Consider the following 16,500-nt stretch of genomic DNA (forward strand, 5'->3'; position numbering starts at 1 on the left):
GATGCAAGGGTTCATCGACAGTGCTATCAAGTGGCACTTATGAATAACCTGCTCACTGATGCTCAGTTTGGATTCTGCCAGGGCCACTCAGTTCCTGACCTCATTACAGACATGGTCCAAACATGGACAAAGAACTGAATTTAAGAGGTGAGGTGAGAGGGACTGCCCTTGACATCAAGGCCAACTTTGACTGAGTATTGCATCAAGGAGTTCTACAAAAACTGAAATCAATGGGAATCAGGGGGAAAACTCTCCACTGGTGGGACTCATATGTAGCACAAAGGAAGATGGTTGTGGTTTTTGGAAGTCAAGTATCTCAGCCCCGGGACATTGCAGCAGGAGTTCCACAGGGTAGTGTCCTAAGCCTAACCATCTTCAGTTGCTTTATCAGTACCTTCCACCCATAAGATCAGAAGTGGGGATGTTTGCTGATGATTGCACAATGTTCAGCACCATTCACGACTCCTCAGATACTGAAGCAGTCCATGTCCAAATGCAGCAAGACCTGGACAACATTCAGGCTTGAGCTGATAAGTGGGAAGTAACATTCACGCCACACAAATGTCAGGCAATGACCACCTCCATCAAGAGAGAATCTAACAACCTCCCCTTGACATTCAATGGAATTACCATCGCTGAATACCTGCTATCAACATCCTGGCGGGTGGTATACCATTGGACCAGAAAGTGAACTGGACCAGCCATATAAATACTGTGGCTACAACAGCAGTTCAGAGGCTGGGAATTCTACGGCAAGTAACTCAGCTCCTGACGCCCCGAAGCTTGTCCAGCATCTACAAGGCACAAGCCAGGAATGTGGTGAAATACTCCCCACTTGCCTGGATGAATGCAGCTCCAACAACACTCAAGAAGCTCGACACCATCCAGGACAAAGCCAGCTTGATTGGCACCCCATCTACTACCTTCAACATTCATCTCTCTACCACCGACGCACAGTGGCAGCAGTGTGTACTATCTACAAGAAGCACTGCAGCAACTCACCTGGGTTCCTTCAACAACACCTTTAAAATTCGTGACCTCTACCACCTCGAAGGACAAGGGCAGCAGATGCATGGGAACACCACCACCTTCAAGTTCCCCTCCAACCTGACTTGGAACAATACTGTTGTTCTTTCACTGCTGTTGGGTCAAGATCCTGGAACTCCCTTCTTAACAGCACTATGCATGTTCCTACAACACATGGACTACAATGGTTCAAGAAAGCAGCTCACCACCACCTTCTCAGGGGCAATTAGGGATGGGCAATAAATGTTGGTCTAGCCAGCAATGCCAACATCCCAAGAACGAGTAGTTAAAAAAATCAGGGGATATGAGTGAGGATCATGCAAGGAAATGGAGCTAAGATCAAAGATTAGCCATGATCTTATTGAATGGAGGGATGGATGCTTGAGGGATGCATAGCCTACTCCTGTTCCTAGTTCTTATGTTGTTATGTTCGTATCTCACATGGAGTATAATGTTAGAAGGTGCTCCACCTGTTAAAGTTCAATAGCAAAGAGCATGGAAGGCCTTGCTGATGTGTTTTCTTCCTTTTTTACCACCTTTAGACTGGTTGTTGATATTTAAGTATTTTCTTAAATAGCTACTGAGCTGTAATGACAGTTTAACTCTTGCAGTAAATTGAAAATTACTCTGCACTATGACACTATGCTATCACACGCCTTCAATTATTAACTGAATTTCAACAGTCGAACCTGTCAGGTACCAGAACTTGTGAAAGTTTAGTGTGGAGGAACTTCTAATGCCTGATGAATTCAGCACTACCCAAGCAGTTTTGTTTGAATATTAGAAGCAGTCTCCTGGTGGTCTTGCCACGTTCGATTAAGGGTTGATCATTGGGAAGGAAGGAGAATTGCATGCTGCTTCAGAACTTAAACACCTACAGCAATTAGGCATCTCTGGGAGAAGTTTTGCATTGGAGGAGAAATCTTTGCTGAAATTAACAAAGTTTAACTGCTGGGTGCAAAGTCACCTCAGTTTTGGAGCTGGAAATGAATTTACTTTGGACCAACACATAGTGTTGGAGAGGCCCTATTTGGGATTTAAGAGAAGAAGGTTGGTCAGGCACAGGTGAGGGAGGTAGCCTTAACCACTCAGTAACAGAAGGTGGTTAATGACCTAACCAAGCACTAGTATTATAACTACAGCTGCATTTATATAGCACCTTTGACAGACTAAAATATCCCAAGTCGCTTCGAGGGAGTGTAATTAAACAAGATTTGACACAGTGCTATATAATGTGATCTTAGGGCAGGTGACCAAAAGCTTCTCAAAACTGTAGAACTTATGGAGTATCTTAAAGGAGGACATAGAGGTAGTGAGGCAGATAGGCTAAGGGAGGGAATTCCAGAAACTAGGGCCTAGGCAGCTAAAGGCATGGATGCTAATGGTGAAGCAATTTAAAATCGGATATGTGCACAAGGCCAGGATTGGAGGGGTGCAGAAATCTTGGAGGGTTATAGGGCTGGCAATGATTAGAAAGATAAGGAGGGGTAAAGTCATGGAGTTTTGAAAACAAGAATGTCAGTTTTAAACTCAAGTTCAGTTCCTTCTTGTTGGTATGGGTGTAAAGAATTAGCCACCCCGCCAAGAATGCACTGTACTCAGAATGCTTTCCAACTTTCTTTCACTGCGCTGAAGTGCTTCAAAGGTTTTCCATTAATATTCAAGAGGTTCCATGGGGGCATTGACCTACACCTGTAACTGTAAGTGTTCCTTCACTGTCTTCATCTCAATAAAAACCTGAGATGATATGTAATTGTGTGTTTCATTCACATGGCAGTAACCCATTATGATTTGTATTGACAGCTGCTGCCACTCGCATTGAATAACATTTCATGGCAACCAAAGGGCAATTATACTGTCAGCAATCTCCTTAAAACTAAGACAGCTCATAACACAAAGGAAGTGCTGATCAAAGGTAGCTTTTCCCACTCCTGACCTTAGGCCTTTTAACCTCTACAAGGATGAAAGCTGCTGGGGGAGCAGTCAGAGAGCCCCAATTTTAGACTCTTTTGTGCCCAATTTTCCAAATCCACAAACTAGCACTTATTGCTGAGACTTGCTGGCTGTCATGTTCAAGTGGACTTCAGTGTAGTCAGTCTGCGCTTCCTCCAGAAATAGGCTCTGGGTCCTGTGATGTAGTAGAACTCCATTGTATCTTAGTCTGGGAATGAGTGGCACTCACTGGCCTCAAGTGGAAAGGAGTCACAACCAACATTCCTTGAAGGGATCACTGGAGGTTGCAGTAAAAGATTTAGAAAATCAATTTGACTTCAGGATGAAGATATTTGGCCCCCTTGCGCCTCGCTAAAAATCCTCCCAAAACATTAACTTTCTTGTCTGCTGCCCACCTCCAACTCCGCCCCCATCCCCAACTGAATAGAAAAGCCAGGCCAGACCAGGTCAATCAATTTCTGCTGGCTTGGCGCTAGGACCTATTTGATTGACATGGAAGCCAAATGTTAAATGGACTGATTGGTCTGAATGGGCTGTTTTTGTGTTGCAGTTTTGATGGATTTCTATGGGCTGCTGAATTTCTTACCACTATAGAATGACAAGCTGCTTATTAAGTGCTCAGATTGTGGTAGCACGCACAATGCTTCCATAAGAAATAGGAGAAGTAAGCCATTCAGCCCATTGAGCCTGCTCCACCATTCAATAAGACCATGGCTGATCTGATTGCAGCCTTAACTCTATTTACCCTTGACTCCCTTGTCAATCAAAATACTGTCTAACTCAGCCTTGAATATATTCAATGATCCAGCATCCATTGCTTTCTGTGGAAGAGAATTCCAAAGACTAATGAGTCAGAAGAAATTCTTTTCATCTCTAACTTAGACGGGAGACCCCTTATTTTTAAGCTGTTCCCCCTAGATCTTAATTTCCCCATGAGAGGAAACACCTTCTCAGTATTTACCTTGTCAAGTCCCTTCAGAATGTTGCATGTTTCAATAAGATCACCGCTCATTCTTTGAAATTCCAATGAGTATTGGCCCAACCTGCTCACCCTTTCCTCATAAGACAATTCCTTTCAAACCAGGAATCCATCTAATGACATTCTCTGAGCTGATTCCAATGGAAGTATATCCTTCCTTATAAGAGTACTCTGGGTGTGGTCTTACCAATGCCCTGTGCAGCTGTAGCAAGACTTCCCTACTTTTATATCACATCCCCCTTGCAATAAAGGCCAATATTCCTTTTGCCTTCCTAATTACTTGCTCTATCTGCATGTTAACTTTGTGATTCATATATAAGGACACCCAATTCCCTCTGTACTGCCGCATTCTGTAATCTATCTCCATTTAAATAATATTCTGCTTTTCTATTCTTCTTGCCAAAGTGGACAACCTTACATTTTCCCACATTATTCTACATCTGCCAATTTTTTGCTGACTCACTTAACCTATCTATATCCCTTTGCAGACTCTTTGTATCCTCCTTACTTATCTTTTTATCCTGACTCTGTTTCTGGTTAGTTAGCCAATCCGCTATCCGTGCTAATACATCATCCCCAACACAGTGAGCACTTAACTAGTGCAGTAACCTTTTATGTGGCACATTATCAAATGCCTTTTGGAAATCCAAATACATCACATCTACTTGTTCCCCTTTATCCACCCTGCTTGTTACTTCCTCAAAGAGCTCTAATAAATTTGCCAAACACGACTTCCCTTTTACAAAACCATGTTGACGCTGCCTGATTGTATTGTGATTTTCTAAATGTCCTGCTATTACCTCCTTAATAATGGATTCTAGCAATTTCCCAATGACAGATGTTAGACTAACTGACCTATAGTTTCCTGATTTCTGTCTCCGCACATTCTTGATTAGAGGTGTTGCATTTGTGGTTTTCCAATTTGCTGGGAACTTTCTAGAACCCAGGGAGCTTTGGAAGATTATAACCAATGTATCCATTATGTCTGCAGCCATTTTCTTTCAGACCCTAGGATGTAGGCCATCAGGTCCAAAGGACATGTCAATCTTTAGTCCCGTTAGTTTTCATAGTTCTTTTTCTCTAGTAACTGTGATTGTTTGAATTTGCTCTCACTCTTTTTCCCCCTACTATTCTTGGGATGCTTTTTGTGTCTTCTACTGTGAAGACAGTTTCAAATACTTAGAAATGGCAGAGGCGTTTAACATGTTTCCCATCATTAATTTCCCATTCTTGGCCTCTGAAGGACTAATGCTCACTGTCTCTACTCTTTTCCTTTTTATATACTTGTAGAAGTTTTTACTGTCTGTTTTTATATTTCGTGCTGGTTTTCTCAAACTGCAATTTGTCCCTCTTTATTATTCTTTTAGTCATCCTTTGTTAGTTTCTAAAATTTTCCCAAACTTGTAGCTTACCACTAACCTTTGCAGTATTGTTACATCTTTTATTTCAATTTGATACCATTGTTAACTTCTTTAGTTAGTCACAAAGTGGTGCATGCATCCTTCTTATAGAGTTCTCCTTAATCAATGGAATATATTTTTGTTGAGAGTTATGAAATATCTTAAGTGTCTGCCACTGCTTTTCTACTGTCTCAACTTTTAACCTATTTTCCCATTCAACCTTAGCCAACACTGTCTTCATACCCTTGTAATTGCCTTTATTTAAGTTTAAGACACTAGTTTCAGACCCAAATTTCTTGCTCTCAAACGGAATGTGAAATTCCATCATGTTACGATCACTCTTACCTCGAGGATCCATTACTATGAGGTAATTTATTAATCCTGTCTCATTACACATTCAGGTCTAATATAGCTTTTTCCTTACTTGCTTCCAGAAGATATTGTTCTAAGAGACTGTCCAGAATACACCCTATGAACCTCTAAGAGGACAACCATGAGGCTACCTTTGCCAATTTAATTTGTTCAATCTATGTGAAGATTAAAATCTCCCATGATTATTGCACTATCTTTCTTGCCATTATTTCTTGATTTATACTCCATCCTACAGTGTAGCTACTCAGTGAGCCTATAAACCACTCCCACCGGTGACTCCTTTCCTATTTCTTATCTCCACCCAAACTGATTCTACATTTTGATCCTCTGAACTAAGATAATTTTTCCCTATTGTACTGATCTCATGCTTGATTAACGGAGCTACCCCACCTCCTTTTCCTTTCTTCCTGTCCTTCTGAATATGGGGACTGACCATCAAAATAGTTTAGGCACCTTGGCTGTATGCATCAGGCAAACCATTCCTCCACTCATTCAATGTACACCCTACTTCGAAATCATTTACAAGGAGGTGGAGATGAGGAAGTTGGTGGGATGCTGCCAGTTGCAGTTTTATTGTCACATTCCCACCTCAGCTCATTTAGTAGCATTTGTGACCCTGAGTTCGAAGGTTGTGGGCTCAAAGCTCATTCTACAGACTTGAGCACATAATTCAGGCTGACACTTTATCAAACAAAGTGCAATAATGAAGCAGTACTGAGGTGCTGTTTCTCAGATAATACATCAAACTAAGCCCATCAGTGGATGTAAAGATCCCGAGGCACTATTTTGAAGAAGAACAGGGAAGATCTCCCCAGTGTCCTGATTTATAACCATCTGGTCATTATCACTGTTGGTGGGAGTTCATTGCATGCAAATTGGCTGCTGTGTTTCCTACATTACACAGTACCCACAGCCCGAAAGTACTTCATTAGTTGTAAAATGCTTTAGGACTTCAAAGGGTTGTAAAAGTTGCTCAAGTCCTCCTTCCTTCCTATCATTTCCTTCCTCTTTTTCTCTAGGACCAGGTAGTGTGGGGATAAATTGGATAGCCCCCACAATTGGGCATGGGGATTGCAATCAGCAATTAGCCTAGCCCAACTGATGTGATGCAGGCAGTAGGCAAACTTTGTGCTGCCTGCTCAGTTGCATGATTGTGGCATGTAGCCCAGCACTCAATACATTGTTGACTGGTTACACACCTCAGCAGAGGACTCAGGTTCATGTGAGATTAACATCAATTGAAGCTAGGTTGTACTATTCAAGACAGGCAGACTGCATCTTTTAAAGGCAAGGTGCAATCTGGCTGTAGCTGGGCCAAAAGCTGATTGAGCAACATTGGAAAACTTTCAGGAAAGACTTGAAATTGTGCCACAGATGAGAGAGTGTGCCCACAGGTCTTCGGATGCAGTGCTGGAGTCAATGATTTAGGAGGTGGACTGGAGGAGAGAGGTTCTCTTTCCTCAGGGAGCCAGGAGGCCCTCCAAAGAGTGCTAAGCAAGCAGCTGGTGCAGGTGACTATGGCCATCAATGCCCACTGTCTGTTGCCGAGGGCATTGATCTGATGCGCAAAACATTTAAGGACAGGTCAGTCAGGTTCAGTGCCAAATCTTACCAACTGCATCACTAGTCTCACACATGACTCCATTCATCACTCCAACTTTACTCATTGACCAACAATCTATATAGCATAGCACTTGAACATTGCTGAAAAGGGAGACATGTTGACAAAGCTTTTCATCTTTTCAACACAAAAATGCCAACTTTCAAACAAACAATCACAATATTCATACTACAGGAAAAATGGGTGCTGATTGATTGGCAAGACAACTCAGATTGGCCAAGGCATTGCCATGGAGAAAGCATTGCGAACTATAGGTTCCCAAGCTCTGGGGTATTTCAAAAAATGCACTAAGCTTGAACATATTCCTTTTGTTTGCAGAGAACAGATCCCTGTGTATGGATGTATGTCACTTCTAGCAAACATAAATGAGCCACATTACAAACACAACTGATTATCTTAGATTGATTGTTAGTGTAGCTATTAGCGCAATCAGGATTGTTAAACAAGTGCTGTCCAATTGTGGACTCATATCTAACAGTAGATATTCTGTTTTGAATTTTGCAAGTGCAGGTTGATTGAGTACAGTCTGTAATCCGCCTATTACAAACAGCCGAAGGAACATGCTGTTTGATTTGATTTCAAATTACCCCGGATCGGGGTAAAAAAAAATTTGAACAACAGATTCAGCAAGCCATTTTAATCTGCTACTATGCAGTAGCTACGCAAGTGGTACTTTCTACTAACAAGGTGCTCCCATCAGTCCAAAACAATGTTCTGCCTACCAAACAATTGAGCAATGCTGTGTATGAATTTCAGTGCCGGTGCAATGCAATGTATGTAGACTGTACATCTCAATGATTAGCTGATTAAATCAGACAGAAAAATAAAAGCAAAATACTGTGGATGCTGGAAATCCGAAATAAAACCAAGAAGTGCTGGGAAATCTCAGCAGGTCTGCCAGCATCTGTGGAGAGAGAAAGAGTTAACATTTCAAGTCCAGTATGACTCTTCCTGAGAACCAGTTCTGAAGAAGAGTCATATTGGACTCGATATGTTAACTCTTTTTCTCTCAAGAGATGCTACCAGACCTGATGAGTTTTTACAGTTCTTTCTCTTTTTATTATAGCATATTCCTTCAATTGTGCAGAGGCAGAGTACAGGCTGTACTCAACCAGCTCATGCTTGCAAAACCCAAAATAAACATCTCCTGTTAGATGTGATTCTGCGATTGGGCAGCACTTGCTGAACAATCCTGAGTGCGTTAATAGTTACACTAACAACCAATTTAAGATAATCAGTTGAGCTCATGACGTGGCTCATTTACATTTGCTAGAAGCAACATACATTTATACACAGGGACCCATTCTTCTGCAAATAAAGCTGTTATAATCCCAGCTGACGTTACTACTGGACAAGCCAGATCCCAGGGTGGAACCCAGCTTATTAGATCCTAACTTTTATTTTTTGTTTAGAAATGTGGAGAGTGGCTACTGAACAGAGTCCCAGAAGTCAGCTGATGAACTTCTAACTAAAGAATAAAACATTTATTAAACAAGAAAAGACAAACTATATTACAATACTCCTTCACCCACAACTATACCTTTGCAGATGTATACAGATTCGCAAGGATAACACAAGTTGCAAAAGTTATCTTATACCCTAATGTTCACAGTAAGTACACAGTCCATGTAAACCAATAGTTAACCTGTGATTAGACATGCCACATTCTGAAACCAGTGACAGATGCCACCCCAAACAGATGCTATGGATCTCTCATCACTCCTCTCAGATGCTTGTCACACTGAGCGCCAACCGGTCTCACTGAACTCTGTTTCACATGAGGGTTTCCTATCACCGCTCTCGAAGAACCCACTTTGGAATCTTCTCCCAAATGACGCTTTCTCTCACACACCTTCCACAAGAGTCCACCTCCACGATTTCAAACTCTCCTTCCAAGGTTCCTCTCCCCTGGATTGCCACATGCATTCAATCTTTGCCTTCCACACACCCTCCCTCAGACTCAGCCACGGCAACAGACCACCACTGCTTCACATGCCCTTGGTAAAGAGTTACAGACCTTTGGTTGTCTCCTTGGATCTAGCGGCTTCTCGCAAGCCTATTTTGCTTTAAGTCTGTGTCCTGCAACTTTCTCCCTTTAAGCTTGGAGCCCTCCTCTGTGCTCCTTACTTTCACTTCCACTGAACAGGATGTTGTTACAGATTCCAGTTCTCCCTTTGACTAGAAAGTCTTCTTGAGACTTTCTTCTTTTCCTGTTGGACCTGCTCCCTGGTTTCCTGTTCATATTGGAAATCTGCTCTCTCTGCAGTTCCCTCTGCTGTGTCCAGTCTCTCCTGGCTCCAACTGAACTAAAATTGTTTTCTGTTTCTCCTTGCCTGTGTGGGTCTCCTGTTGCTAGGCAACAACCCAGTTTTTTCTACCCTGTATTTGTTTTAACTTCCCTTCAAGAGTCATAAAACTTAATTAGAATGCAAGCATCTTTTAAAGTGAAACTAAAACTCAAGTTCCCCCCTTTCTTAATACACAAATACAGAAATACAAATTAAACTTAAAGCTAAAACTCATTCCTAACACCAGCAAATACAACTTACTTAAACTCTAGTTCCTAACATTTGTTCAAGACTTGCACCTTTTTTGAAATACCCAAGGGCTTGGGGAGTCTATGGTCCCCTGTTGCTTTCTCCATGGCAAAGCTTTGGCCAATCAGAATCAACTTGCCAATCAATCAGCATCTCCTTCTCCTGTAGTACAAATTGTTGTGATCACTTAAAATTTGTCCTGATGAGTGCAAAGTGAAAAGGTTCAGCAACATGCCTCTCTTCTCATCAATAATAATCTATCAACCACAACTCAAACCTTACATTCATATGCTTCATCGCACCCCACACACTTAGCACAGCTGGAAGCTGCACACTCACAGCTCAGTTTCCACATACTGTCAACTATTCAACGGTGGCAGGCACATCACACAGACACATTGCAACACACAAACTGACACGCTTACCTCTCTCCTGCAAGAAGAGGTGACCTATAATAGGCAGCAGCAGCAGTAAACAGAGGGAGCATGCATGGCTGCATGTGCTGAACCCCATGGAGGATAATGGTGCTGGGGACAATTGAACCATTAGTCACAAAGCTGTGCCCAGTGTTGACACTGAAGCCTTCGAGGAGAACAGCATGTTTTGTATTATACATCTTCTGAAACCCTATTCCACCCTCATCCTGCAATCTGTTACAATGTACAAGCTGCAGATGATGTAACCATGTATCTCTTTTTTCATCCCCATCCCCCCTACCCTACCAGCCCCTTGTGTATTCACGTTTTCAGATACACAAGAACTGCCACCTAGCCAGCCTGTGGTGCAGGAGGCTGAGGGCATGGAGGGACAGCAGATCTCTGAGGGCGAAGCACCGTTACTTGATCTAACAATTGCAATAACCAGATCAGATACAAGTGCTGTATGAACCTTCGAAGGATGTCTTGAGGTGGGATCTGGTTCACTGGGCATGAATGGGCTGCAGCCAGGGAAAAGCAATAGGATAGTATGTGTGCCAGCTCACCAGAGGGTGGGGTCGCAGATAAATTCTGTTGCAGCAGGCTCAGAATATAACTTTGATGGGGTGACATGCAGAAAAAGGCTGCTGGACGTGCACACAGAAATGCTTGGTTCAATGCTGGCCTGCCAGAGAACCTGTTGTTACTGTCATGGAGCAGGGAGGAGTCTGGCTCCACACAGAGCTTGGAGCCCAACCTCACTAGCATGGAAATGGTGGCCAACTCCATGAGAACAGATATGGACCCAACTGTGATACAGCTTCCATTGTAGCACATGCAGAAGCCACCCAACTTCCGAGTGCTGCAGTGGAAACTCAGACTGAGGTCATGAATTCTCTGCTTGTTGACATGCAGGCTCAGACTGCTGCCATCATGGCTGCAGATACCAATGTTCATAGGGGCTTGCAAGGTTTCATAACGGTCCAGCAATCAGCAGGATACAAGAATTGCTGAGGTGTTGCCCTGGGGGATGTGACACTGGCTCCATGGTGTCTGCTGTCATCTACCAGGATCACAGCTGTCATGCTCCCACCACTGCCACTTCACAAGAGCCCTTGCTTTTGCCTATCAGCCAGCCAACCATTACCCTTGCTGAGGAGGTGCAGTTTGAAAGTTTGAAGCTGGGCCTCTGAAGGCATCCTGCGAGGCCATCTGCAGCTTCCCCCATTGAAAGTCAGCAACATTCTACCAGCTGTGCTGCAGCCACTGGAATAGCCCCTAGTAGGAGTACTAGGGCAGGTAAAGGTACCAATAAGACAGGCACTGAGGGAACACACAATAATGATTAGTTGAGTAATGTGGGGAATATTGAATGTTTTGTTGGATAAAGTTGTTATGGCATAGTTGTTTTGTGGTGCCTTTTATTTCAGGATTGGCCAAGAGGATGCTGTGACGATCCTTGACAGATCCTTGAAGTGTTGAGCAATGGGGATCTGGGGTTTATTCAGGGGAATTGGAGTTTGATGATAAGCTCACTGACAGCCCATATGGAATATGGATTTGCTGGTCACCTCCTCCCTTCTTCCTTGCCTTGAGATGGTTATTGAAGCCCTGGTGGTAAGCATGTGCTCTTATGATGACCAGGTTGTGGAAGATGCAAAAGATCACCATGAATCAGGACACCTGTTCCAGAGAGTATCAGAGGTCTCCTCCTAATGACCCAAGCAGTAAAACCATTGCTTTAGTAAACTGGATGATCTGCCCAACAACATTTTTTGTTACTTTCATTGTATGAGCACTGGCCATACGTGGTCAGGTTGCAGAGGGGAGTCATCAGATATGTTGGATAGTCCACATCACTGAGAGCCATCCTCTAGTTTGATGTGGTGGTTAGAAGAGTACTGGAACTGTGGACTAATGTAGGATGAAAGCATCATGACTAATGCCAAAATACAAGAGCAGGGAGGCTATGTTGGAGCTGTATAAAACGCTAGTTAGGCCACAGCTGGAGTACTGTGTGCAGTTCTGGTTGCCACACTATAGGAAGGATGTGATTGCACTGGAGAGGGTGCAGAAGAGATTCACCACAATGTTGGGCTGGAGCTTTTCAGCGACAAAGAGAGACTCAATAGGCTAGGGTTTTTTTCTTTAGAGCAGAGAAGGCTGAGGGGACACCTGATAAGAGGTATACAAAATTATGAGGGGCATAAGAGGATGGTTGGAATGCTTGCTATTTCACTCTGTCCATTGACATAAGCCTTAGGGCTACCATTACTGGATTAGTGCTGCATGACTGACTTTTCCATTTGGCAGTTGCCCCTCTGCCCCTGCCCACACCCCCACACCAGCTCAGAGGATGGTTGGAATCTGGAGCACACTGCCTAATGGGGTGGTAGAGGCAGGAACCCTCACAACATTTAAGAAGTATTTAGATGAGCACTTGAAATGCCATAGCACACAGGGCTATGGGCCAAGTGCTGGAAAATTGCATTATAATAAATAGGTGCTTGATGGCTGGCATGGACACAGTGGGCCAAAGAGCCTGTTTCTGTGCTGTATAACTCTATGAGATTTGTGGGCACTCACCATCACGATGTTCTGGGTGTGGTCACACATCAACTGCACATTGAGTGAGTGCCAGCCCCTTGTAGTTTTAGTACATCTACCCATTGAGATGTCACACCCAGAAGGCCACATGTGTGCAGTTGATGGCTCACCACATCATGGGCAAGCCACATCCCCACTTTTCCTGCTTCTCCCAAGTTACTGAAGAGACAATAAAGTCTGCTTTCTTGGCGTACAGTGATTCAGTGACATTATGATGCAGAGATGGATGGCAAAATGCAAAATGTTTGCAATGTCACCTGTTCCAGCCTATAAGGATCCACTGTACCTTCCACAACCTGGACATCCTAAGGGCCACAGTCACCTTGATAGAAGCTGGCAGTGTTGTCCTCCCCTTGCTAAGGCAGCATGACCAATTCCAAGAGGTGCAGCAGTTCTGTGACCGTCTCCTCAGTGAAATGCAACCACTGAAAGCACTAGATTGGGTGCAGTTAGGAGAAGTGCTCCTTGAAAACTCTAAGCAGATAAGGCTGCCTGCTGAAAGCCCTCCTTATCTTCTCTAGAGCCTCTGTTTCATTTTCCTCTGATGCTGCAACTATAGCTCCTTTGAGCACATAACATCGTCATAATATCCAGGCCTTAGGGTTGGGGGTGGGGGGGTGGCAACTGCCAACTGGATAGGTCAGTCATGCAGCACTAATTCAGTAATGGTAGCCCTAAGGCTTATGGTTAACAGACAGAGTGAAAAAGCAAGCAATACTTTTTATTAACACTTCAGACAGTTTTTTTCAAAGAGTTAAAGGCTAGGAGTTTTAAATGCCTTGACAGCTTGACAGTTCATCATCATGACAGAGGTTTTTGACAGCTTCTCTCATCAGTTCATCTTGACACCATTGACAGTTATTTTGACAGCTCCTCTTGACAATTCATTATGACAATTTTGACAATTGTTTTGGACAATTCCAAAGACCTTCACAGTTCCAATGAGTTTATGCTTTTTTATGTTACATTTATGCCTATTTTTAACCAAAGGGCACCTTACCTCTTCCAAAGTGCACCTGACCTCCCCCAAAGTTGACCCAGGACCATATCCAAAGGGTGCCCTATCTCTCCTGAAAAGATAACCTGCCTATCCAAACAAATCCACAAAGTTCAGACCTGCTCCTATCAGGTCTAATCTGCGCACATCGGGTTTCAGACACCTCTCACACCAGAATCATACTTAAGTAGAGGCAGCTACTGATTTCTATGAGCAGCTGCTTCTGCAAAATACATAAGCACAAATCGCAACCTGGGATTGTTCCCATCTCTGAAAAAATGGTAGGTCTTAGGTACTCCCAGTGTACAGGAGATCAGTTAAAATATTTGACAAATAGAATCCCATGTTCACTGCCTCCCCAATGTTTCAGCAGCCAAAATACTTTTGACAACCCTTTTTATTTTCTTGGCTTCCCAAGCTAAAATACATTTCACATTCTTGTACATAAGAATTACTATGAAACCAGTTGTAGTAGCATACCCACCAGGAAGATTAGCATCTGAAACATCGCTAAAAATAACTAGCTTCAAGTTCTTTGAATCACTTAAAGATGGAAACTTAAGTACATATTTATCTGGTTTGAACTTTCAGAATGTTTTATTTGCCCTTAAATCATTCACTACTTTGGAGTGTTTCATTGAAGTACTTCATTTCAATGCATCAAAAGTTTCATCTGGTCCAGTCCGAGTACACAACTAATTCGCAATTGCTCTATTTCCCTATATAGAACATTACCTTTCTGTGATGACGTGGTACAATTACCCAGAATAGGAGTAGCAATAACAACCGAAAGATCTCCCTCTTGCGCTAATGGGGGCTCTTTCTTTAGTTCAAGATTGTTTCCTGACCTAAGTCACTTCCAGACTCACTGTCACTGCTTGCACTGTGCTTTCTCACCTTCCAGAATTTTACCTCAATTCTACCAGTCTACGGACCTCATTTCTTGGCCATCATCCAGAACGTTCAACCAAAATTTAAACTGAGCAGTGGCTTTTCCTACATGTCTACAATTGTTAAATCGCTCAATTCATTCAACCCCTCTGGAATATATGGCACCTGGCTACCCACTGTGGACAATTGTTCTGTGGATGGGATAGCTCTGTCATATGTGTCGTGACCACTCATATTACCGCTATCCAGTTCCTGATCCACCTCATTCTCTTCCTCAGGTCCCTCATCACAAAAAAAAGAGCATCTGAGGTACATGATGCTTTGTTTACTTCTAGCAGGTGCTCAGAGTTCAAGATTTTACAATTAACTCCAATTAACCATGAAGAATGGATTTTAACAGTTTGACCGACATGCACTATCTTACCATCATGACCTATTACTTTACCAGGGTCTTTCCATTGCCTATGCCTCTCCCTTTTATATTATACCAAATTTCCTGAATAGAACCCTGTTTCAGACGGTATAAAACGATGCCTCAGTGCTCTACGAATTTTCTCTGATACCTCAGTCTTGATAAAAACCAGTCTCTCTGCATGCTCAGAAAAATTGGCTCTAATTGTAGTATCTTCTAGATTAGGAGGATTATAACAAAGACAGAAGGTAATTTGGGATTGCACCCATAGACCAGTTCATAAGGATTATTTCCTACAAGCACCTGAAGAGAATTATTTGCATGAACTGCCCACACTAGGACTGTGGACAACTTACAACATCAGTCAAAATTTTATGCAGCATGTCATCAATCACAGTATGTTTCTTTTTACAAAGTTCATTGCTAAGAAGATTCTCAGCTGCTATATTCATGACAATGATATTCAGATTCCCACACATATTTCTGAACTCCTTGTTAATGGATTCACCTCCGTTTTCAGTCGAAACTTTGTTGAGATTCCACGTCCAGTCCCTATACATCTTTTCATAATTTTATCTATAGTCATTTTCTTCTCCTTACTATATTATTATTACTGAATATTAAATCTTGTAGCCAGGTCAATAAATTAAATACAAAAGCATTTCTTTCTTTTTTCCATATCAATTATATCCATGGAAGGCATGGTAAATTCACGTGTCAATAGAAGGCTTACATTATGATGTGGTGGTATACTCTGATAATTTTATAGAGATTTTACAATTCTCACTATTCTCTTCTATTAACCTTGGATAGGCCTCATCAACTATACCTGCATTGGTTAGCGGGATTTTTAACCATTGGCAGCTAGGGTGGACAAATTGTCTAAGTAACTTTAAGACAATTTATTTTTTTCTCTCTTATCCTTATCCCCTGGTGCCATTAATACTTACCTAACATTCTGGAGAAACATCAGATCAACTGATTTCCAAAAACAATGTCCTTATCTTGTTCTTTGTCAAGTTTCATTTGTGCCCTTTTCATGGAAGGTTTACTCCATAGCATAGGTATCTCACTGCTGAATACATCAGTACTGATAAAATAGCCTACTCCAGCTACTTTACATGGAATTTACACTCTCGAATGACCTCTTGGTATTGTTATTGTTAAACTAAAGCAAGTGGCACCTTTATATTCTTTAACCTTGTGTTTGTTGACCAATGTGCTCCACATACAGTTGAAGTACATGTACGATCTAAAACTGCACAGTTAAAGAAGTCTATAACTAATAT

The sequence above is a fragment of the Cetorhinus maximus genome, chromosome 4 (assembly GCF_964194155.1).
Source record: "Cetorhinus maximus chromosome 4, sCetMax3.hap1.1, whole genome shotgun sequence".
NCBI lineage: Eukaryota > Metazoa > Chordata > Chondrichthyes > Lamniformes > Cetorhinidae > Cetorhinus > Cetorhinus maximus.